The following is a 27,023-nucleotide window of genomic DNA, read 5'->3' as shown; positions in this document are numbered from 1 at the left end:
CCCCAGCCCCCGACCCCATGATAGGCCCCAGTGTGTGATGTTTCCCACCCTGTATCCAAGTGTTCTCCTTGTTCAATTCCCACCTATGAGTGAGAACATGCGGTCTTTGGTTTTCTGTCCTTGTGATAGTTTGCTGAGAATGATGGTTTCCAGTTTCATCCACGTCCCTGCAAAGGACATGAACTCATCCTTTTTTATGGCTGCATAGTATTCCATGGTGTATATGTGCCACATTTTCTTAATCCAGTCTATCATTGATGGACATTTGGGTTGGTTACAAGTCTTTGCTATTGTGAATAGTGCCGCAATAAACATACGTGTACATGTGTCTTTATAGCAGCATGATTTATAATCCTTTGGGTATATACCCATTAATGGGATTGCTCTTAGTCTTTGTGATCATATAATGTTTGAAGTCAAGAGAACCAGATCCTGATGTATATTGATTGTTGTAAAATAGCTGATAAGTTAAAACTTTGATAGCAGATCCAAAAACCTTGTCTGAATTTTGTAATAAGACTGTAGTGTGTCATTATAATGTTTCATCCCTGTATTTAAATCATTGCTATATTTTTCAGAAAAAGATAAAGTATAATGGATATATTTAACAATTTTCCTTAGATATACATTTTGCTAGTCTTACAAATTGAGCACAGAACATATTTGTGTCTACCACCATAACTGTAATATTAATAGGGAAAAATGATCACTTTGCTTTGTGCACCCTACTTGTAAAGGTCCAATAAAGCTTTCAATAGGTCACCTTTATTTCTGTTTTTAAAATAGTTATGAATTTTGTTGATTACTAGGAAATATACTATCATCTTTATTACAAAAGAGAAGATAATAAAAATAAATCATTTATGACTCTAGCATTTCAAGACCACTGCTATATATAAGATTATATGAATATGTACACACGTACTTATCTTTTGCAAAATTTATTTCACTTTGATGTAAAAATTGATTTTACATTATACTGATTTTACATAAAAATACACATATTGGCTTAACTCTTAATTTTATATCATGAGCATGTCATCTTTACTTTAATGTTCTCAAAAGTGATTTAATCATTTACTTAATTTTAAAATCTTCTCTTCTATGCATTTTTTCTCTTTTACTCTTCGGAAGAGTAATGGACATAATAAGATGATTGACTTCAGTAATATTCAGACCTAGGCCAACATTTAATGTTTGCTGCTATTATTTGCATCCTATAATTTTAAAATAAAAGTCCTCCAATTAATTTCTATGATCTCAGCATTCAACGTTAATAAACTTTACATCAAATAATACTATTAGTTTTTCTCACTGGTATGTAAGTCAGCAGGGCAGTGGGAACGTTTGATGATTAGATTACACTGGTGAGCATCAACTTTAATTTTTGTGTCTTTGAAAAATCATCCTGCAGGTATCGCCCTTCAACAAAATTTAATTTGCCATTGGTCTTGCCCAAGCATTTTGCTAGTATTCCCACTACTTTCTTGAAGTTATCCATCTTTTTATTTCTGATTACACACATTCACTACTGTGAGCTGTCTCTGCCCATGGTAAGGTAAGTTGCTCTTTGTAGATATGGAATTACATGCCACACATTTTAAACAAAGAGTGTTTAAAGACCTAGATCCTAAATGCATTTACTTACCAACTCTGTAAATACAAAATAGACGTTCTATTCCATAATTAATGTTCTTGACTCTGAGCTTTCTATCCCCCAATGAAGTTATAGAAAAAATTCTTTGAAAATGAATGGAATGGCCCAAATGTTGTTATATTTACCTTGTTAACTCTATGTGATTTTAGGGGGCTGATATCATCAATTATGGATGTAAGTATTTTAAAAATATTAAATACTTCTTTGTCATAGTCATTTTATGTTACAGAAATGATTATGGACATGCATGGATTTATTGGTTAGAATGTTCCACATAAAATTGTTTATGAAATTTAAACATTCAAATAAAAAACAAATGACATCTCCAATAATATTAGAGAAATTGCATAATTTATGGTTTTGTGAAATTTAGTAAATGAATCCTAATATAAGGAAAGATTTCATGAGAGAATAATGAAAAGAGGGTTAAAAACAGAATGTGCATTGTGGTCCAATTTTATATGCATAATGCATAACTATTTTAATAAACACAAACATTGGAGTTATTTTCTTTAATGTACAATGAATCAGAAATTCAACATAATATTGCCAAATAAGCTTGGTTTTCTCCATTAGCTCATTGTATGGATTCTGGCATTGTCAATGATAACATTTATATAACCCTTGAGATTTGTCCCTCAATCTTTTACAAACGTGACAGTAATAAAAGAAGTTCAGTATTAGTTTATTACGTGGATAAAGAACAATAGAGTTCAGTATTGAAAGCTTTCTTCCTTTGTATGACATGCAGAATACTGCCCCCCTTCCAATGTGCATGTCCAAATTCCCAGAATCTGTGAATGTGTTACCTTACGTGGCAGAAAGAACTTTGCAGATGTTATTAAGTTAATGGTGTTGAGATGGGGAGATTATCCTGGATTATCTGGGTGGGCCCAGTGGAATCACAGGCATCCTTCAAGTGTGTTGGGGTAAACAGAGCAGGACAGTCAGAGTTGGAGAAGGAGAGATGATATGTATGATGACGGAAGCAGAGGAAGCAGAGGTCAGAGTGAGGAAATTGTTGGATGGAGGCCATAAACCAAGGCATGCGGGCAGTCTCCAGACGATAAAGAAAGGAAGGACCATAAAACCTAAAGTATAATAATAATAATAATAATAATAATAAAAGAAAAAAAAAAAAAAGAAAGGAAGGAAATGGATTCTCCCCTGGAGCCTCTAAAAGAAACATAACTCTGCCAACTCCTTGATTTTAGGACTTGTGACCTCCACAACTGTAAGACAATACATCGGTGTTGATTTAGGCCACTAAGTTTGTGGTACTTTGTTAGTGCAGCAACAAGAAACTAATACGCTTTGGAAGCCAGAACTTGCTTCTGAATTCCTTGGCAGTTCCACCATAGAATCCGTTTACTTAACACTCATTACATTTAACAGAGTTTAACTGAGCAAAGAACAATTCACAATTCTGGCAGCCTCCTCCCACACATCCTGCAACCAGAATAGGTTCAGAACAATGTCAGCTGCTGCACGCTTGGAGATGACCTACAGACAGGAAAAGGAAAGTGACACACAGAAAAGGAAGTGAGGTCCAGAAACAGCCGTGGTCATTACACCTCAGTGTTTGCCTTATTTGCACATGGTTTGAACAGTTGGCCACCTGTGAGTGGTCAAAGTATGGCTGCTGGGATTGGCTGAGACGTGACTTCTCATTAACAAGGGTAAGTTACACTCTGTTTACACACCCAGTTAGTTTACAGTTCACTCTGTATGAGAAACACTTAGGCCCAACTTAAAATACGTACAGGGGCAGCTCTAGGTTAAATTTAATTTAACAAATTATATCAGACATTCAGAAAGACCTTGTCTGACTTTTTTTTCTTTAACTCTGCAAGGATGGCTTCAGATATTTTCCCAAAAATAAGCACTCACAATCACCATCTGGCTCATTTATATATGTATATGTATACACACACACACAAATACACACACATATATATAGATTTTATATATATTTTGTAAATGTGGGTATTCATGGCGTCTTTGTTAGCATTTGAAGCTTTTATATATTTTTATATATAAAATATATATTTATATAACATATTCTATTTATTTATATATACATATATAAATCATATATTTATATAGTATATATACATATATAAATCATATATTTATATAGTATATATACATAACATCATATTTATATAATATATTATTTGTATATATTTATATAAAATATTTATTTATTTATATATAAAAAATACATATAAAAGCTTCAAAAGAAGCCATGACGACCACATGTACAAACCAGAGCCAGGGAGATGTTCCATTCCCAGAAGGAATGTGAATAAGACAGCACCCAGCAAGGCAGCTCTCAGCCAGGGATTCCCCACATTTCAATCAGCTATGTGCCAGCACTTTAAAGCAGCTACCTTAAGGGCAGGCGAAAATGTGGTTATAAGCTGTGTGATGACAGTTGCCCATACTTTATGAAGAGAGCAGTGCCTTCAACATACATCTGCTACATACTAGATGATTGTTGATTTGTAAATTGCTACAGTAGAATTAGGCACAATTTCTTACTGCACCACAATACACCTCGGGATATCTCTTGTGTTTCTCTTTAAGATTTAATCACAAAACCATTTGTTCAATGAAGAAATCGTGGAAAACAACAAAATGCTTATGGCAAAAATAAATAGCCTGTAATACTGACTATTAACATTTCACTTGCTGTCTCTTTCTGTCTTGTTTTTTTTCTATTTATGTATGTAAATACATGAAGAAACAAAATTACCTCTGATAATGGCATCACACTGTGTTACCTACTATTCTGAATTCTATTACTATCATTCAGTTGTTAAATATTATCCAACTCTGGTCCTCCAACTTTGGCATGTATCAGAATCACCTGGAAGCCTTGTTAAAACACATATTATGGGGTAGCAGACTTCGAGTTCTGTAGGTCTAGGCTACGGCTCCTAGAAGTTGCACTAAGTTCCCAGGTGATGTGGTTATTGCTGATCCAGAGACCCCACTTGGAGAATCACTCCTCTAGATAGGAGACTATTAGCTGACATAGAAAAATATTTTATATTTCTGTTATCTCTATTTCCTATTTCCAATTAATGTTTATACTGTTATAATTTGCCTACTCAGTATGTTTGGAGGGTCCCAGGATTATACACTATGTTCAGTTGGTATGGAAGAATAGCCCTCGTTCAGAAAATTCAAAAACAAAACACTTTGCTTCAACTAAATGGGCATTTCAGTTAATCAAGGCCTGTAAATAATTGAGATAACTTGGGTCAAACTCCAACTACCTTCGCATGTATAAACTGAAATTCTATGTATGATGGTAATTGTTTTTCAAGGAATTCCATTTAAATAAAAAGAGGTTGAATTTCCTAACATGTGTTTTCCAGGTAGTTTTTTAAACAGGTCTTTTTTAAGTTAACTGAATTTTTTTTTCTAATGTGAATCAACCGAAAGTGCTGGCTGGAAGCCTCAGGATGTAGAAAACCCAACCTGTTCTGGTTGCACAATCCAAATGTAAACAGCCTTCCTTGTCGTTTGTTGGCATAGTGTTTGGGACACCAAGTTATTTCACCTTATTGAAATCTCTCTCATGAAAAATGCATGGAACAGCCTTCACACTTCTGCCAAAACCTCATGTATTTACCTCACTCAGGGGCGGTGAAGATTTGTGTGTAAACATATAGAAAGCCTTTGTAGTTCTGAGGCAAGCATAAAATGATACTCCTACTGCCCATAGGAAAAAGCATCACATAGATAAACTTTGCACTGGCACCCTATTTCCTCCTAAAATCTTTCCAGAACATTCCTGCCTTTACCTGTGCTGTCTCTACTCATAGCATATCCCTAGGCTGAGCCTACCCAATGTGACAAGGCATTATTTAGTTGGCTTCAACTTGGATGGGAGGAATTGAGACTTTGTGGTTCTGGGTAAACCAGCAGCCTCTTATCTAAATCCAAAATGTAGAACAAAGTATTCAGAAATGTTTCTTCTATAAATTGTGAGCTTATTGATAGGGCAGCTCATATAAAATCATACATATTAAATCGTATTTGATTACTGACTTACAAAACAATCACCTTTACTGAATAAAACATTATGTGAAATTAAACCTGAAATATGAGATTCACAGCATAGAAAATATGATAAAGGAATGTAGTGCTTGTGAAACTTTTCAGCCATCATCATTTAATCGAAGGGAGTGAAAATGGGCAGTGATAGTTCTTTGGCCTCAACACAAAGAAAAACACAAAATGCCTACTAGATAGCTGACCTTTAAGAAAAACAAAGTATTTACATACATATTTTAAAATTTTAATTAATATATATCTCAAGTTAATCATCTAAATTAACTATCCAATCTGATTTCCCATCCCCTCCTGCCTATACGCCATTGAACTCGACAAGCCTCAAATGGGTTTATTCTGTAGCTTCTTGCAATACACAATTGAGAAGTGTCATCACGCAGTTTTAGAGTACCAGCTTTGGATTCAGACAGATCTAGATCCTAATCTCATTGCTTCCATTGTATTCCATAGTGTTCTTTGCATACCATCTAGGATCACCGGGTGGTTTTCATCTGGGTCAGCTCCCGTTGCTATAATCCTAATAGCCAGCATCAGTGTCTCTTTGCCTAAAGACTCCTAATGCTATATCAGCCCTTCTCAGAGTGCAGTGCACTTGGAAATGTGTCAAAAGTAAAAATTACTGAGTCTCACCCCAGATCTACTGAATGTGAAACTATTTTAACAAGCCTTCCAGCTGATTCTGATTTGCTGAAGTTTGAGACCCACTGGACCACACACTTTGGGGACACAGAGAACCTTCATGCGGGGCCTGGCATTTCATATACTCCCTTGTCTCTCCTGCCAACTCCTCACTGATGATGCTCAGGTAGGGAGGAATGAATAGCCCAGTCCTCTTGTCCCTTACTGGGACAACTTTAATGTGTGAACTACACAGTTTTGAGAACTTCCCTATAGGGTGATGCTTTGTGGGAGTTTGCTAAATACATGCCTCTTACTTGGCATTTGTTGGCATAGAGAATGCCTTCTTTTCTCCTCTGTCTCACTTCCCTGATTTTCCACTGGTAGTTCTTGGGGAATAGTCTTTTAAAAGCAAACAAATCAACTTTTATATGAATCCTCTGCTTCTTGGGAATTCAAGAGAATAGAAACAGAGAGAGAGAGAGAGAGAGAGAGAGAGAGAATCTGGCCCCAGTTCCTGACACAGAGCTCCTTAAACTCTTGTAATCTGAGTGCTAGAGATTCTAGGAACATCTTTTTTTTCTAACATTCAGCCTTTGACCTTGGTTCCTGACACAGAGCTTCTAAATTCCTTGGAAGTTTCTGGGTGATAGGATCATCTTTTGTTCTAATTAGGTGCCTCTTGGTAGGCTCCTGAATAGCTCCTGGATGTGGGCTGGTCACCAGAAATATCAAGCCATGATCAGAATCTGTGCAACTTTCAGCTCCACCCCCACCTCATCTTCCAGAAATGGGAAAGGAGCTACAATTAAAATAATAATCCATCTTGCCTTCATGATGAAACCTCCATGAAAATCCCTAAAGCACAGAGTTACAAGGTCCTCTGGGTTGGTGAACACATCCATGTGCTGGGAGGCTGGCACATTCCAGCTCCACAGGGACAGAAACTTCTGCACTGGGTGTCATGACAGACCCCTGTCAACTCTAGTAGGAATGCCACAAGGTTCAAGAGGCTGAAAAAGAGACCCAGAGCAGGCCAGGTGCAGTGGCTCATGCCTATAATCCCAGTACTTTGGGAGGCCAAGGTGGGTGGATCACCTGAGGTCAGGAGTTCGAGATCAGCCTGGTTAACACGGTGAAACCCCATCTCTACTAAAAATATAAAAATTAGCCCAGCGCCTGTAATCCCAACAACTTGGGGGGCTGAGGCATAAGAATTGCTTGAACCCAGGAAGCAGAGGTTTCAGTGAGCTGAGATTGCACCACTGCACTCTAGCCTGTGGGATAGAGCAAGACTATTAAAAAAAAAAAAAAAAAAAAGACCCAGAACCAGCAAACAAGACAGAATTTATTGAGAGGAACTTACATACAGGGAGGTCCAGTGCCAGCAGGCAGTAGAGGGGAACCACCACGGCTTGTTAAAACCATGCAGTTTACATAACAATCTCTACCTGATAGCCTTCATTTAACCCCAAACAAAGGGTCTCAACTTCCTGTATGACTCATGTTCCACAGGATGGGCTGGGGGTTCAAATGCTCCTCATAGATAAGAAATAAATCTCCAGGCTTGCTGCTCCTGGATTCCATAGCTTGGAACTCCAAACACATATTCAAGTGCATCTGCCATATAGGGTCATTCTATAAGTTACCGCTGTCAGGTGCATCTGCCATACAGGGATCCTGCTGAACTTCTCCCTATGTACTTCCACCTGGCTGTTTATCTGTTACTGTATCCTTTATAATAAACCAGCAAGCACAGTTAAATGTTTCTCTGAGTTCTGTGAGTCAGATTAGCAAATTCTGAACCAGAAGAGAGGGTCATGGAAACTCACTATTTGTATCCAGTTGTTCAGAAATATGGGAGGCCTGGACTAGTGCTTGGCATGTGAAGTAGAGGACAGTCTTAAAGTGAGACTGAGCCCTTCACTTTGTAGACTTCAACACTAACTCCAAGTAGATAATATCAGAATTGAATTGATTGCAAGACACTCAGCTGGTGTCTGGACAACTGGAGAATTAGCTGGTGTAGAAAAACACAAAAACACCCACAAACACACCCTTCTTATAGGCTACCTCCCTCAAATTATTTAACTCTTGGTCTCTTGGTGTCTTTATCTGAGACAATATCTACCTCAAATAGCACTTGTATACCAAATAAGATAGGGCAGTCTTTGGAGCATGGTTAGCACTCACTGATGGCTTCTCCTCACCCTTTCCTCATCTCCCATCTCATATCCTCTCCTTTCCATTCATTGGTGCTATGATTATTATTGTCATCATTATCATCATTACCATCATGATTATATTTATAAATAGTACTTTGGAATTAAGATCAATTAATTCAATTTACGTTAAGAACTATTTTATTATAACAACAAAAAAACTGTTTAAATGTGCACAGAAATAAAGCCACTACTGAAATCTAGCACACCACTGAGAAAGAAAATCGAAAAAGACCATCCTGACATTTGGAAGTTGGCATAATACCCATCCTAGGCCATGCCATTATATCTAGCTTAACTGATCTCAGAAAATACCAGACTTAGACAAGGTTATCCTGAGTCTATGACAAAAGAGATAAAACAAGGCTACTTCATAATTTTGCCTAAGAACCAATTAAAAAATAAAAGAAAATCACAGTGCCACCCACAAAATACCAAACGTCTCTCTCTCTTACCTAAATGATAGGCTGCTACTTTACCGACTGTAGCTTTATCTTTGTTTTAGTCCCCTCTTCGTATGGGTAAGATTCTTTGAGATAGTCATAAAATTGTCCTGCTTTCTGGAAGCATTAAACTTAGAGCAAACTCATTTCTTAGACCCTCTCCCAAATTACCCAACCAAAGTATAAATTCTGTATCACATTCTCTCTAAAACCCTCTTTCAAAGACACCCTCAGATCCCCATGGTGCATGTTCTCCCTTTTTGCAACCAAAAGTAAATCTAACTAATTTAACTACAGCTGTGCTTCTGGTGGTCTTTGTCTGGAAGGCACTGTCATCACTCAGAAGAAGATGTAAAGAAGTAGTGCTTCGTTTTCACGGAGACAAATTTATAAGCAAATATAAGGAAGTTGGTAGGGCTTTCAGTTTTGAATTGTTTTTCCTTGTTTGTTTTCTGTGACACTAGTCTTATTTGTTGTTTAACTTCTTTCTTCTGCACTGTCTATAGATTTTATATTTACCGTTATTTGTTTTAATTTTAAATGAGATACAGATACATTTTAAATGATATAATGATATTGAAATATTATACTAATAATGCTATTAAGACAACACTGCCTCCTTTTCTCCTCTTCAGTAAACAATGAGAAAAATATAAAATATGATTCCAATTCCTAGAAAATTATAATCTACATGACATGACAAATATGTATGCACTATAGATAATAATACAAATATGCATATTCTTGTTTCAAAAGTCCTACAGGAAATCAGGAAACGACAAATACATCGTGAAGATTTATGACCACAAGCATGAAATGCTGAAATTAAATCCTTAGGAATAATGGTCCTACAGGGAGATACTAGGTGAATAGAAATCAGGAGAGATTGTTGACTATATTGCTTCGTAACTGCAACTAGGGAGACCATTTAGAAGGTAATCTCTGAGTCTTTGTTGAAAATTTAGATCATTCAATGTCTCATCAATTTTGCAAATTGAAGGTACATTAAACTGAGAGCAGATACTTGAGATTTCATGTATATAGCAGAATTTTAAAGATGAACCCCCAAGTTTCCCATCTCCTGTTATTCAACCAAACACTAACCTAAGCTAGGTACTGCTATGAAGAAGTTTGTAAATGTAATTAAGTTTACTAATCAGCTGATTTTAAAGTAGGGTGATAATTATAGGTTATCTGGGTGCCCAATAGTAGTATGAGTCCCCTTTAAAGCCGAAAAGTCACTCAGAGAGATGCGGCAGGGAGATCAGAAGTATGATAAGCATTTGACAGACCCCTCATTACTAAATGGGGTCTACTTAGAGAACATGAGAAGAAAGACCAGCCCCTGCTGACAGTCAGCAAGGAAATGGGAACTGCAATCCTACCAAACTACATTTGATCAATGGCCTGGATGAGCTTGGAAAAACATTCTTCCCAAAGCACCTCCATCAGAACCCTGGCAATTGACACCTTGATTGTGTTCTTGTGAAATCTGGAACAGAGAAGCCTGCTGAGCCAATCCAGACTTCTGAATGGCAGATCTGTGAGATGATTTTTTAAGCTGTTAAGTCTGTGGTGATCTGTAACAGCAGCAACAGAAAACTAGTCATATGCATGTATGTGTATATATATATACATATTTAAGTATTATTTTTCTTTTCCTCCTTTGCACATGGAAAAAAGACTTTTAAAAAAAGATAGCAACTGAGCTCTTCCACCACATCCAATTCAAATACCTCCACCTCCATCTCCAATATTATCTCCACCTCCACCACTACCTCCATCATCAAGGACTCCTCCATAATTACTACTATGCCATCAATATTTCCACCTCCAATAACTATATCACCATAACTTCCCCCACTACCACCTCTACCACCACCATCTCCACCTCTAATGGCACCATCATGACTTAGACAACCATCTGCTTTATACACAACCCCACAATCCTCTCCCTTATTTTCACTCCCACTGCCATTTTCACAATCACTACCACCACCTCTGTCTCCCCTTTAAGCATCAATACCCCCATCAGCATCATTTCCACTATCACCTCCAATCACCACTGCAACGGCTCCTTCGCTACCATCTCTATCCTCATTATTTATCAGCAAAGAAACTAGAAGGAACAGCTGTTTTCCCCAACTCACATGGACTTCCACATAACTCCTAAAGTTACTTTACAGTTTGCAAGTTGCTATTTCCTTGATTAAAAGGGAACCTAAGTATCAACAAGCTTTATCACTTACATTCACTTTATGTTTTAAATATCAGGAAAATAGAGAAAAGTAAAGACTTGGAATATGACTCCCATAAATGAAATCATTTCACTTCTGAAAACTATGAAGACTACGGAGATACTGACCTTCACTAGATAATTTAAATTCTCCTACACACCATAGCTCAGCTGTACATTAATTGGAAAAGCTAAGCAAGCAGAAAGTAGGATTTTATATGCTAAATTCCAGGAACCATTTTATGAGTGACTGTGGTAAAAAATCCATCTATTTACCTATAATATTTCTTTGCCAATTTATGTGCCATTCTCATCCAAGTTCAATTTAAATTATAAAATTCAGTATTTTTATGTTTCAGGTAAGAAAAGTTCATATGTAGTAGATAAATGCAAACATGATATAGCAGATCCATGCCATCTATGCCTCTTTTATCTACAGTGTGGAGGACAGTTAGGCTGAGATGCTTTTTGCCCAATTGTCCTGGAAACCAAATGTGAACATTTATAATATTGTTGGCAAGGTGAGTGGTGTACTTGGTGGTCATGGAAATAAATGATGTTAACTGGGCTGAGCTGGGATGGTGCCCATGGTTTTATTCTCATAAACACAATGCGCTAACCAACTGTTGCTCATTCAAAGCCAACTGTGGAGGGAAGCCTTCTCCAAATTTCCTTCACCCACCATGACAGACTTGGCTGCAGATCTGCTTTCATGCTTGGTTAAGTTGGGGGAAGGTTAGCCAAGTCAGTGTCTCATCAGTGACCTTAACATTATGGCTTACTCTGCCCATGGCGGTCATCCCCAGTAAAACATTCAGAGACTCTTTTGTCACTTACACGCAGTTGGTCTACTCCTTATGAGGTAGTGTCTCCAAGGTCAGAATTCAACACATATTAACTCAAAGGTACGTCAGGTGGAATCCACATTGTGAAATCATCATCTGGGTTAATAAATCTCTTCTGAAGGATTAATTATGCTTTCCTTAGAGACAAGGCAGGAATATACACTTTGTCACTGTAACTGGTCCTTAGACTATTTTAACAAACATAAACTACTGCTCTAGCTTTTTAAATGACTAAACTTTATTTTAATAAAAACACATCAAATGATTTTTGCAAATATTTTTTCTTCACCCTATGCACAGCTTATAGAATTCCAACCATACTACCAGTCTTTGGTTAAACAAAGTAGATTATTATGAATGCAAATATTCGATACATTAAATGTGAGTTGAAATTACATTCACTTTTAATGGCTCTACACTCAGGAAGAAGCTTTTACTTACAAGAAAATAACCTTTAAAAATGTCCCTGACTCTGTAAGGGAAATGGGATCATTTGCCCATAAATACACACAACATCCCTGTTTAAAAATAAATATCCTAAATATTGCCTGCCACAACTCAAATCCTATCATTAGCAAGAAATTCTTATAAAGAGGCATTTCATTAAATTAATACATGTGAGATGGCATTAGGCATGTACTATACTTTAGGGAAGAAAAAATAGATAAATAAGTGAGTGGAAGGGATGTTTTGCATCACATGATGTATATTCCAACATTTTCTCCAATATGAAAATAACTCTGACCACTTGGCTGATGAAAAACTAGACCTTAGCAAATATGGCTAGACCCTGAACAGTCGTGTTCAACACATGGGTGGCAAAACCAGAAAACAAGCAGTGCCTGCTTAAGTTTTAAAGAAAAGTGGTATATTGACTAAATCAGAAAAATAATTTAAAAGAAAATGAAACTATAAATAATAATTAAATGTAAGTGAGCAAGGAAAGAGGTAATTTACTATAAACAGGATATTTAGCATTTTGAAAAAAAAAGAAAAACATTATTGGGTATCAATAAACTATTTATCTGAGTTTTCATTTGTAGGTATTTATTAGCCACCTTGACCACCTTAAGAGAGAGAGTGAGGGAGAGAGGGAGAGAAAGAGGTGGAACCCATATTCTTTTATAACCCAATATCAGAAGTGATATACCATCACTTCTGCCATATATGGGTCAAACAGAGTAGATTATTATGAATCTTGTACAATGTGGGGGAAATAGACAGGTTGTGAATACCAGGAGGTAGAGATCATTGGAAACCATCTTGTAGGCTGGCCACTTGGATTCATGTCTTTTTTATTCATTTACTGTTTTTTGTGGAGTTTTGGGAGGAAGAAAACATGAATGCATTCATCATGTATAACCATAATCTATGGTAGGTTTTTAAGGCAGGACATGAGGAAGACATAGGGGTTAGTTCATCAATGGGGGAAAATTGTCACAACAAATGATTTTTAGATTTGGGCCCATCTCCACAATGGAAAAAATGAAAAACCTTGAAATACCAAACAGACAAAAACATAACCAAATTTATTCCACATCAATTGAATTACTCATAGAAAATCTGACAGTTATCCACATACTACCTGCTATTCTAAAACCCTGACTAACACAGATGAAATTCTACCTACAATTTCTATTAAAGGAATGCTAGACATTTAAACTAAATTTTCTGGGACTAGCTGTTTTCTGCATTTTTTACTTTTTATGTTGTTAAGAAGAAAGCTTTGGCCAGAGGCAATGTTTCTGGAATGAGAACATGATATACAGATGCTTTTCTCAACGATATGAAGACAATATGTTCTTAATAATGTAAAAATTACAAATTGATCGGTTAAATCAGCCTTTGTAAAGGTAGAGACTGAAGATAATAGGAGGTATAATATTTGATGAAGCCCATTTGTAACCATTTTACTTTTAGCAATGGGATGAGTGACTAATGTAATAAGAACAAAACATACACTAAGATTTTATATAATCTTACGATAATGACAAATGTTATGCTACAAAACTATCGACCCTTTCACCGTTGGTTTTTATGCATCACAATTCTTTTGGTTTTTAATAGCTCAAATCACATTGAAATTGTACTTCTAGCTGGCAAAATATCTAAAATAGTGTTTTGTTTTAGTATCTTACTGTGAATAGAAAGGTTAATTTTATGAAAAAACTAGCAAATCAATTTAACTTTTAATGAAACTGGTTTATATGGCCATCATCTGAAAATCTGTATCATTTGCAACATTGACAAGCATTATTACCACATGATGCTCTCAGGGTCTTTGGAAGCTGAAAATTCTGATGTAATCGTATTTGGTGTGTTTCCACCAGAAAATTTATTATTGTACTGCTTTTGTACTGCTGTTCTCAATAAATTTGCAATCCATTCACTAGCTCTCCATTTTATAGATACATAGATATGATTTATGCACACATGGATATGATATCAAAAGAAATATAGACATATGTGAAGTAGATACAGACATGGTCACAGACTTGTCTAGGTATAGAGAGGATATTTTGAAACAACAAATAATGCATTTCTTCCAGGTAATTTTTAGTGGTCCTTAGCTGTTTGTGATTCACTAATATGATGGCTTTAATAGCTTCAAAACAAGAGTCAAATGCTGCCTAGAATGAAGAAATGCTTGCTAAGTTTTACATTTCAAACAATATCATATAATATTAGCAGTGTCAATAAGCTAAAGATGCTGTTGACTTTCAAGAGTATTGATCCTGAGAGAAAAAAAAACTTTTAACTTTTCTATACAAATCAAGAGCAAAAGCTAGCATTGTTCTTACATAGAAAAATACGTGACAATGTTTCCTCCAAATGAAAACTCTGACCAAGTTGAGGAGAATCTAGGAAGATATGCTTGTTTTCTCTGCAGTCATTCCCTGAAAAGTGTCCCACTACCCTCGGCCTCCTTGGGCTGAGAGTCATATTGAAATTCTGTGATTTAGAACAGAGGAACCCACGGCTTTGCATCCTAGCACGTTTGTGAAGAGACCTACTCTAGAAAGAAGTATATAGCCCACTGTGAATGGAATAATGGAGACCTAGGGGAATACAGCCAAGAGAACCTCATAGCTAAGATTTCCAAGCTTCGAGGATTGAGGACATGGCATATAGTCTGATTACCAGAGGCTGTAGCAAACTAAGTAGATACTAGCCCATGGCAAAGAGAACCAGATGGCATTACCTCTGATGGGCATCAGATGTCAGTGGTTTAATTTTTTCAAGATTCAACTTGCTCATTTGTAATATGGGTTCATTAATAAATACTTGATAAACTTGTGAAAAAACACAAAATTATTTAAAATAACACTTCTCAATGACTGATACACTGGTTATCATTTGAAACGAACTCAATAAACATCAATTTTCCCTTTTCATTTCTGCATACAGGTAGTGCTTTGCTACTGACTTTTGTGACCTTTCGCTTTTTAATAGATTCATTAGAATAATTGAGAAGCCGAAATCCTGAGTGGCAGACTTCAAACTTAAGAAGTAGAACCTACACTGTCCATCATCCTGAAATAATGTCACACACAGTAGTCCCATCAACACACTGCTTTCATTATAACTAAATTACTTCTAAGCATGAAGCTACAACATCACTTTTATTTATTTATTTATTTATTTATTTATTTATTTGAAATGGAGTCTTGCTCTGTTGCCTAGGCTGGAGTGCAGTGGCACAATCTTGGCTCACTGCAACCTCCACCTCCCAGGTTCAAGTGATTCTCCTGCCTCAGCCTCCTGAGTAGATGGGATTACAAGCACGCGCGACCACACCCGGCTAATTTTTGCATTTTTAGTAGAGATGGGGTTTCACCAGGTTGCCCAAGCTGGTCTCAAGCTCCTGACCTCAAGTGATTCACCTGCCTCTGCCTCCTAAAGTGCTGGGATTACAGGCATGAGCCACCGCACCAGGCCACATCTCTTTATTTGTTTTAAATTTAATCCTCAATGAAAAACTGCCAAAGGCAAATTAGTTGTGTGGATATTTGCATATCTGTAGTAATAGATCGTGAGAGGGTAATAACTCTTTTAGGCAGATTTCTGAAGGAAGTGATGATGAGCTCAAAAGGGTTAAGTGAGAAGAGATTAAAGAAGCGTGCTATGGAGGTGGAGCCCTCATGAATGAGATTCGTACCCTTGCAAAAGGGACCTCAGAGAGCTTTCTCAGCTTCTTTTCTCCATGTGAAGATGCAAGGAGAATTGGCAGTCTGCACACCAGAAGAGGGCCCTCACCAGAATCTGACCTTGCCGTCACCCTGATTTTGAACTTCCAGCCTCCAGAACTGCAAGAAATAAATTTCTAAGTCACCTAGTCTATGATACCATGTAATAATAATCAGAACTGATTAAGAGCAGGCATCTGTTTTTAGAGGTGTGGGTAGAGTGAAAGGAGCCACCAAGGATGGTGAAATGGCCGTGGATGAACACCACTCAGGCATCCGTGATGGTTAATACTGAGTGTCAACTTGATTAGATTGAAGGATGCAAAGTATTGGTCATGGGTGTGTCTGTGAGGGTGTCGCCAAAGGAGATTAACATTTGAGTCAGTAGGCTGGGAAAGGCAGACCCACTCTTAATCTGGGTGGGCACCATCTAATCAATTGCCAGAGAGGCTAGAATATAAAGTAGGCAGAAGAAGGTGAAAAGACTAGACTGGCTTAGCCTCCCAGCCTACAACTTTCTGCCATGCTGGATGCTTCCTGCCCTCAAACATCAGACTCCAAGTTCTTCAGCTTTGGGAGTGGCTTCCTTGCTCCTCAGCTTGCAAACAGCCTATTGTGGGACCTTGTGATTGTGTGAGTTAATACTCCTTAATAAACTCACATATATATATATATATATATATATATATATATATATATCTCCATCCTATTAGTTCTGTCCTTCTAGAGAATCCTAACTAACACAGCATCCCTGAGCAAAAGGGCAAAGCAAGAGAAAGGCATTACTTGCTCCAAGTGAGAGCTGTAGCCATGGCAGAGGGGCTGCCCTTTAGGAGCTGTGGCCATAGGTAGAGGGACATAGATACTGCTAATACTGCAGCCATTGGTGACATACTGGGGACATAGAACCCTTCTCTCCTGCTTTCTCTTCTCCTCTCAGTGCTTCCCTTCGTCAAAACCATTGGGAAGCTCAAGCACCAAGAAGCCCAGGTAAGACAATACTGCGAGCTTAGTCCCCAGGTGCAGAAGGAAAAGAGGGCAGAGAATAGAATCCATAACCAGCCCAAGAACCAGCTTGTCTCTATTTTAAGAGTAGGAGCAACTGAGACATAGAATAGCTCATTCACAAAAGCAGGAATAGATGATTCACTTAATAATTTCTAGGACACGGCTGTATCCACGCTAACTGGGATGTGCTAGCTGGCATTTTGTTTTGTGGCATTTTAATGGATGGGTGTATCTCAGATTTGTATAAATGCCTTTGGTCTGGGTGGTCAGTGAAACATCTAACCAAAACTCATCATATTTGTTCCTGGAAAACTGACAGATTTTTAAGTCGTGTTCATTCAGGCAAAGATTCCTAATTTTTTGCTTGATCTGCCAAAGACCCAAACTGTAATGGAATCACCTGCTCTATTCTCTGTCCCACAGTACTATTTAATTAAAATGTAAGAATTAATGAAAGCATCATACTTGAATACATTTATCAGAATGTGTATTTTTATATTCATTAACCTTTATGCTTTGATAGCCTTATATGTGGTAAATTTATTATCATCAGAAAAAAACTTTAAAAATCAATTTCATGTTGGTATAAACTAGATTTAAAGAATATAGGTTGCACCTATTTGCACAGCATAGAATTATATATCTTATTGATGCTTGAACAGTTTTTTTGCCTAAATATGTGAAGGAAATGATTATTAATTACAGCAGACAACCTAAAAGTAAATTTATTTATTTTTCAGCATAATGCCCTGAGTGACACAATGTACTCAATACCTCTCAGTAGTGTTTCCTTGTTTTTTAAAAAAAGTCAAACTTCGGGTACATAAGTTATATAAAGACATTGATTAGATAGTGGAAGGCAATTATGCTTAGATATGTTAACTCATTATTTTATAGACATGATACAGGGTCTGCTTTAACCTCTTTAACCTCTATTACAGACACAGCTGGCAATGTTTTAATAGACCACGCCACATTATATCAAATATTTATACTTTGGGAAATATGATTTGAACCATACAAAGTTTTAACATTTGTAGTAACAGAAATGGCTATACAGCAAAGTGCCAATATAACTGTATCATTCCTCAAGAATTTTCTTAGCTGTTTAGTAGCTAAAGTATTTGAACATTAAGTTATGTAGTGGTATGGAGTAGCAAGAGTCCATGGGATTCTGGAACATTCATTTTATGTTTTTTAAATTTTATTATTAATTAATGTATAACAATTATATATATGAGGTACAGAGTGCTATTTTTATGCATATATATAATGTAAAATAACCAAATCAGGGTAGTTAGTATACCTGTCACCTTAAATATCATTTATTTGTGTTTGGAGAATTCAAAATTCTTTCTTCTAGCTATTTGAAAACAAACAATAAATTATTGTTAACTCTATTCACCCTATGGTGCTATAGAACATTAGAACTTACTCCTCCCACCTAGATGTAATTTTGTATCTCTTAACCAATCTCTAGCCTCCTCTCTCCTGTGCACTTCCAAGCCCCTAATAGCCACAGTTTACTCTCTACTTCTAGGAGATCAACTTTTATACCTCCTACATAGGAGTGATAACATGTGGTATTTATCTTTCTGTGCCTGACTTATTTTCCTTAAAATAAAGTCCCCCAGGCTCATTTATGTTGCCGAAAATGACAGGATTTCATTCGTTTTTATAGCTAAATAGCAATGCATTGTGCATACATACTACATTTTCTTCATCCATCTGTTGATGGACACTTAGGTTGATTCTGTATTTTGGCTATTGTAAATAGTACTGCAATAAACATGGTGGTGCTCTTTGGTATACTGACTTCCATTCTTTTGGATAAATACCTAGTGATACAGTGATTTTAGCTCCTTTGGACGAATACCAAGTGGTTCTATTTTTAGTTTTTGAGGAACTTCCATACCGTTCGTTATAATGGCTGTAATAATTTACACTCTCAAGAACAGCATTTAAGAGTTCCTTTTTCTCTGCATCCTTGCCAGCATCTGTCATTTTTTTTTCTTTTCGATAATAGTCGTAATATTTATTTTAACTGGGGTGAGTTGATAACTTGTTGTGGTTTTGATTTTCATTTCCCTGATGATGAATGATGTTGAATATTTGTCATACACTTGTTGGCCATTGTATGTCTTCTTTTGAGAAAAGTCTATTCAGATCCTTTGTCTATCTTTTAATCAGATTTTCTGTTGCGTTGAGTTCCTTGTATATTCCTACACTGAAATTTGTGTAGTTTGTGGAATAGTCACTTCTTCCAATTTTATGGAGTAGCTCTTTAAGGGAAGACTTTCTCCTATAGACATGTCCTATAGCGTCTGCTGGGTAGAGTGCTTTGGGTTTGGTTCTGGGTGGATGTAGTGTGTAGTTTCCTTATGATTTCTTCATCTGTAATCAATGTTGGCAGTGTCTGCTAGTGCCTCAGTGGCCTAGGCTGCAGCTGTTTGAAGAGGCTGTGGTGAGGCTTTGTTGGGGATCAGGGAAGGAGTGCCACAGGTGCATGGAAGCTCCATTACTAGCAAGGGTGGAAATGTTGGTGGCAGCAGGCCTTATTTGGCTAGACCTTGGAGCCCTGAAGCCTGCACATGGACACACAGCTGCTTCAGCACTGAAGGGGTCAAGATCACTAACAGTGGTGGTATGCTCTGGGCATGCCAGTCTTTGGGACACGGTGCAGCACACATGAGTATGAGGAGGTTTTGTTCTGGGGTGAACAGGGGTGACCTGGACCCAGGCAGGCCAGTCTTATGGCCCCTGGAGAGTGCCAGCCAGCCTTACTGCTAGAGGAAGTGAAATTCTCAGCATTGGTGACCGGGCCCGGGCAGGCAGCTTTCAGGTTAAGAGGAGCACGCACATGAACTGCCTCTGGCCCAGGGGCAAAATACCTGCTGTGTGAGACTGTCTGTGCCCAAAATGCAATGTGCTGTGTGGGCACAAGAAAGGGGACATGGCTGCACAGGTGAGTTCAGCTGGTGTTGTGAAATTTTAGCCCTTTTTGTGGTGGGATGTCCCTAGGGTCCCAGGAGTGTGGAGATGCAGAGGCTATTGAGCCCCAGGGCAGAATGCAGTCTGATGGTAGCTTCATTCTCAAAATTGTGACATGCTATGTGGCAGCCTGAGTCCTGGGGGTTGGGAAAAACCGATTCCTCTCTGGATCAATGCAGTCATGTGGTCTCCAGGCAGTTCCCCCACTGGGCTCAGGGTCTGCAGGGGCTGTGGGCTGTCTTGCAGCTAGGATTGCAGGAGTTTGTAGTGAGAATGCGTACTTTGACAGATCACCTCTTACCTTTTCCTGCAATGAGAAATTCCTCCCAGCTCTGAGCTGATCCCAGCCAGAGATGCCTTGCTTCCCTCTCTGTGCTGCCATCCTGAGTCGCTGGGCCTCAGAAGGTCTGTGTTACTTTGCTAAACTCCAGTTTTGTCCCTTAGACTATTCCATACGTGGTGACCTGGTTGTTGTTTCTTTCTTTATAGAAGAGGCGAGTGCTGGGTGCCTCTAGTCAACCATGTTGATGACATCCTTTCTAGAAAACACCCTGATACCTTGTGCCTGTGCTTCCGAGGTGGCTGACGCTGTACCTGTGCTTCCGAGGTGGCTGACATTGTGCCTGTGCTTCCGAGGTGGCTGACATTGTGCCTGTGCTTCCGAGGTGGCTGACTTCTAACTGAGTGCAGTGGAGACCCTGTGGTGCTTTACAGAACAGATGGCAGTGCTGCCCAAGCTCAGAACACAGCTGGACGGATCCCCATTTTTAAAATATTGCTTTTAAAGTTCCTTGGTCTATTTTAAGTCTTAGACAATAGAGCACTAATTTGTGTCCACAGCCAGGGAAAAAGCACCCCAAATACTCATGTTATGTCACTTTCAGTACCACAATTCAAATAGTGAAAGACGATGCTTCCATGTACCACTTATAGGTCTCTACTAGTGATTTTTCTCTCATTTCAACCTAGCTTCACATATTTTTGTGGTATAGCTAACTCAACACTGATTCTATATAAAATATATTATCTAAGATAGTCTTTAAAAAATATTTGAATTCCACTGGGATTTGTTTAAAACCCTACACAAATAATTACCTCTTACTAAAAACACTGAGTTTGGCAAGTGAAATTTTGTAATAAGGTGAAGATTCAATAAAATCTTGTCTCAAACTAATAGGCTCTGGCAACTTTTATTTTTTTTTCTGTAAATTCTGTCTATGGCACTACTGCTATTAGGCCAAATAGATGTCCTCTGCAATAATGGTCGTAATGGTACAATGACAGATGGCAAGCCATGGGGGCCAGACTACTGTCTGGAAAGGAGCACAAAATTTTAACTCTGTCTCCCTTTGTCTACCAAGGCCCCAATAGTCTTGACTTTCTTTCTTTCTTCTTTTTTTTAACATATGCTATACTTGTCTAGGTCTGGGGTTGGCAAACTTTCTGCAAAGAGCCAGACAGTAAATATTTTTGGCTTTTTATACCAGACAGTCTCTGTCACATGTACTCAATTTTGCTGTTGTAGCATAAAAGTCACAATAGACAATACGTATATGAACGAGTCTAGCTGTTTTCAAATAAAACTTTATTTATAAAAACAGGCAGACAGCCAATATGGCCCCCATTTATAGTTTGCCAACTTGTCGTCTAAATCATCCTTATCTAAAGTGTCAAGATTACAGAGAAAGAGGTGAAACCTCTCTTAGCTGTCTTTGAAAACTAAAGGAGGTAGATTATGACCATCTATAGGTGTATGAGCTATTAGAAAGAGGCCTAAAACATTGTTCTTTATTAGGCAACTGCCTAGCAGAAGAAAGTTTCTGTATGTAATTACTTGTGATACTTCTAAAACTCACCATCATCTGGCACATTTTAAATGTCCTAGTTTCTGGTACATGCATCATAATCTTTTCCTCTGATATTGTCAGTTCCCAGAATTTTGGAATCCAGTCCCAAATCTCAATCTTGCTTCCATCATATCAAAACCTGAATATATTTTAATTTGGGAAATATTTGGAATTTTATATTTCCCCTTCATGGAAACAAATGACAGACTGCAACAAGGCAAAGTTTTTGTTGTTTTAACTTTAGAAATAATTAACTCCTATACTAGGTTTACTGTTTTCTGAAATACCTATCTTCCACGAATTTGGAAAGAGAATGGAAATTTAACATCACAGGCCAGCTAAAGGTGACTTTTATGATCATGTGTTTTTTGTTTACTGTCTCTGAAACTTACTGTTCTTATCTGTGAGATGGAAATAATAAATTATTTTTAAAACATGTAAGTGAATTTTACATGTAAGGTGCTTAGAAAAAGTTCATTCCATGCAGTATGCTGAGTAAATAGTTGCTAATGTATTTAATTAGCTAGAGAAAGAATGACATATCATTGAGTGACATGTGACATAACCCTATTTCATCTTCAGGCATTTTAAAACTAAAAATTGTGTGGTATCCTCCCCTTAGAGAATCTCATTAGATAAGATCTCTTATCAATACCAATTATGAGCAAAATTAGAGACACAAATTAGGTATAAGACTTTTAATTTTTGAATTCTTGGTGTTTAGGTTGTTCATAATAGTTACCTTATTCATGATGATATTGGTTATACATTTTATTGAGAAAGATGTCCTAAGATTTTCATGTCAATTAACCCACAAAGTCACCTGGAGTAAGACTTTGCATATTGTGGCATAAGCACTCTCATAGTAAACAGTAATTTACTTATATGAACACTGCCATAGGCCCCTTTCTGGGACCCCCCACTCTGCACCACAGAAATAAATAGAGTCAGGTGATTCAAGTGTGTTTCTCAGGATTTTGTGTGAATCATTACTTATCCTATTCACTGGGTGGACAAGGGACATCGACAGTTTGGATTAAAGGCTTCACAATGGCTGTCTGCACCACGAAGTGTCCCATTCACAAATCTGACAAGGAATTTCCTCAAGGGTTACTGGTTGTTTTGTCCTAATGCATTGCAGTTTACCTTTTTTGGCATTTATATTTTGTAGGTAATTTTGAGCTGGAGAGTCTTGAAACCATTTGACTTGTGGAAGAAAATTGCTTGGAGCACTATGAAAATATCATTGAGACCATGTGGTTTTTAAACTCTTTTGCACTGTACTCTGTTTCTCAATTATTTCCAGCTGTGTCTAGCCACTAAGCGTACCTTTACAGCCTGACTTTTTTTTTTTTATAGCTGTGGAGTACCATTTTCTGTTTAGTTGTTTAAGTGAATGTTGAATGTCAGGTAGCTGTGGAAGATTCAGCTCTATTCCAAGATATACCTACTCTTTCTCCTGGCACTTAATACTTCTCTGCTTTTCCTGATTTTATATTTTTGACAAGAGTAGGAAGTGAAAATAGGATGAAAGCTCATTAATTTACACTCCATTCATTTACTCTTTGTAAATGTAGATGCAGATAAAATTTCACTTATATTATCTACGAAAAAAGATGTAGAAATGAAAATCCATAGTTAAATAAGGATATTAATCTCCTGTTGGAATCATGACTTTTTAAAGTCATTAACAGCATGCATCCATTTGCCTGTTAGTCATGTCATGAATGAATTTCCTGCCTTAGTTAAGGTAAATTTGTTAATCAGTAACTTGCATTGTTTCCTGTTCTATTTTTCTTAAAACTATTCTAAAACTTAGGCATCTAACCTGTTTCAAAGTGCTTCATAACCCTTCCACTCTATGTTGAAATTTTGATAAAGATAACTGTCTTTACTATACAAATCAAATGTATAAGTATCAAGAATATAGGATGGTTGCCTATTCTGAGGGGTGATATTGAAGATATTTAATGACTGTTAGAGCATGGGCAACAACCAATCAGAAACAGATGTCCTGTCCAATCAGAATGGACACCAGCCACTTCAACAGGTGCTTACCAGCTGCCAGTCTGCCTTGCCTGCTCCCTAGGGAGGTCTGCAGCTGCTTTCAGACCAAAAAGATTAAAAAGGAATAGAAAATATGTAATAAAGTACCTTCTCTATAACCGGAGTTTGTCCACATCTCTTTCTACCATTGTAAGTCCTATTTTGACTACTGTTATGAGGGCATTCTCATGAAACCAAGACTCTTAATTAACTTCCTAACTCTACAGAAAATCTGAGTCATAAACTGATGCTGTGTAATGTTCTAAGGGAAAGAGATGTTCTCTATTCCCAACATTGAACAAGTTTAGATACTCAGTAGCAACATGGGAGGGACATTATATTAGCTTCACCTGGAAGGTGACTTCATCACTGCTTAAAGTTGGTTTCAAAAGCAACACAAATGTATAAAAACTAAAATTAATAAAAACTAAAGTTTAATAATGCATTCCAAGGAAACAATAGATCATTTTAATATTTTCTATCCTTCTGCTCCTCACATCCTAGTGAAAATAAGAGAGGCTGATACATTTTTTTAAAATTCCCCAAATTAAGTACGTGAGTACAGACACACACAGTATTTATTTTTACACACATATGAGCGAAGCCTACACATAATTCTGTATGTTATTTCTCTAAATTTAGCTTAAATTCTAGCAGAAAATTCTATATGGTGCAGAAAATAACATTCATCCCTGATGATAAATTTAGTAACCAAAAGTTGGCAGAATATTAATAGATGCAAGAGGTCATTGCTCTCTTGCAACCACTAAAGACATGTTCTCTGTTATAAACATTTGAACAAGGTTTAAATTTGGTAGATTATTTATAAAATGAGAGCTTTTCAGCCATTCCTCTCCAACATCCTAGGAGAATGGCCATCCCTTTCATCTCTGTATCCTTAGAGATGTATAATGTGCTATAAGCATGCCTCTTAAACACCATATTTGCCGAGACAGCATAAGCAAAACTCCTTTGTAGTCAGGTGTTACACAAGCCCATGCATTCCACAAGAGTGAAATGACCCATTCACTTATCCTTTTGCTTATTTATTCCACAACATTTTATTGAGTGTCTACTTGGTGCCGGAGGATTCTGATGCTACTTTGATAAATGCAATCTCACCTCTGTCTCCTAGAACTGCATTCTCTAAAGGCAGAGGAAAAACAAGTGTAAATAAAAATCTACCTAAATGGAAATATGTGCTATGATTACAATAGAACAAGATGCTATTTGAGTACAAAGAAATAGAAGCTAAGTGTTTTAGGGTAGAGGAGAAGACAGTAGTTGTCCCTGAGGGTTCCTGAGGAGGTTTTGCTGAGGCAGCAAAAAAATAGCAAAGCTATTAGGTCTTGAGAGCCTGTCACGTAACTCAATTTGACATAATATAATTTAGTCCTCTATTATGCCTTTAAAATTAAAATAAAGCTTCAAGTTTCTCCAAAGTGGTCATATATATAAATAAGAATAGAATTATTTTTACAAAAAAATAGCTTAGAGTCCAGGAATACATTATTTCTTTACACCAGGGAATAGTTGATTGGGGTTTAACCCGAAGAGCCTCTTGAACTTCAGTCAGGAAGGCAGGACTGGAGCAAACTCGTGAAGTCAGTGGACTGTGTCCTTGATATCAGTGTACTCCAATATCCTCTTTCAGTTTCTTTCTCCCTCTTGGGTCTGCCCCTAATGTTGTCAAGGTCTCAATTTTAACCTATCATCTTAGTTTTGCAACTTAAATTTGCAATATAGAAATGCAAATTTAATCTATCAAAATTGTTTTCCTTTATATTTAATTTACATGAAACCATGCTGTAGTGAAGGCTTAGTGGTTCCCATTTCAATATTTTCCTAAGAATCTGATGACATGGAAATTACTTTTAACCTGGAATTTTAGGTGCTAAAAGCTTGGCTTGTGAGGAAAGATGTAAGTTAATTAATTATGAGAGTTTATATATATAAGAAGTGTATGCATGCGTGCACATATACACATATACACATATGTATGTGTAGTTTGAATAACATGATATACAATGTAGATATATAGTATATAACACGCCCATATATATAACTGACTGTAATACAAGATTGCTGTTTAATTATTATAACACTAAAAATTTACATCATGCAAAATAATTTGAAAGTGATTGTGTTTTTTATATGGAACAAGTCCACTTATTCCATTTTATTTCAGAGCTCCCAACTGTTTAAAAGAAAATTAATCACAGCAAAAATTTCTGTCAGATACTCCAAAGGGGCCTCTAATTCTTTTTTCTTTTGGTTATGCTGCACAATTTCAACTAGCACTTTTTAGAAAATGGGTGGAGCGGAAACTTTGAACTCAGTGGAAGACAGATACAAAATGTCTCAAACACTCTAATTGTTTTTCTGAGAAATTTAGTAATTATAGAGAAGTCTGTTTATTTTAGTGGCTTCTTATCACCACATGCAACTCACTTTACGACATTTTCTCAAGGGACCTCCATGACATCATGGAGTAGCTCCAGTGCTTTCTGATACTTTAAAATTCTGTCACAGCCAGTTTTCAGTATGGCATAGAATTGTGGGATGCCTAGAGCAGTCTCCACAAAGCTCCCTTACACACATTCAAATACGTATATATGTCTATTTATGTGTGTGTGTATATATATACTATATAATATTTTAAAATATACAGTACAAAATATAAAAATAAAACATTACACATAGATACATAATTTGCAACGCGAGGAAGCGGAGGCAGTGAAGGTTGTGCTTGATTTAAATCACTATGGTATCTGGAGAGCCTGAGAGGTCACTTCTCCAGAGCAGCTGGTCTAAATGAGGAACTTGCCCAGACAAAC

This window comes from Pongo abelii, chromosome 19, assembly GCF_028885655.2.
Source record: "Pongo abelii isolate AG06213 chromosome 19, NHGRI_mPonAbe1-v2.0_pri, whole genome shotgun sequence".
Lineage (NCBI taxonomy): Eukaryota > Metazoa > Chordata > Mammalia > Primates > Hominidae > Pongo > Pongo abelii.
The sequence above is the reverse complement of the archived record's forward strand: the minus strand, read 5'-3'. Positions refer to the sequence as shown.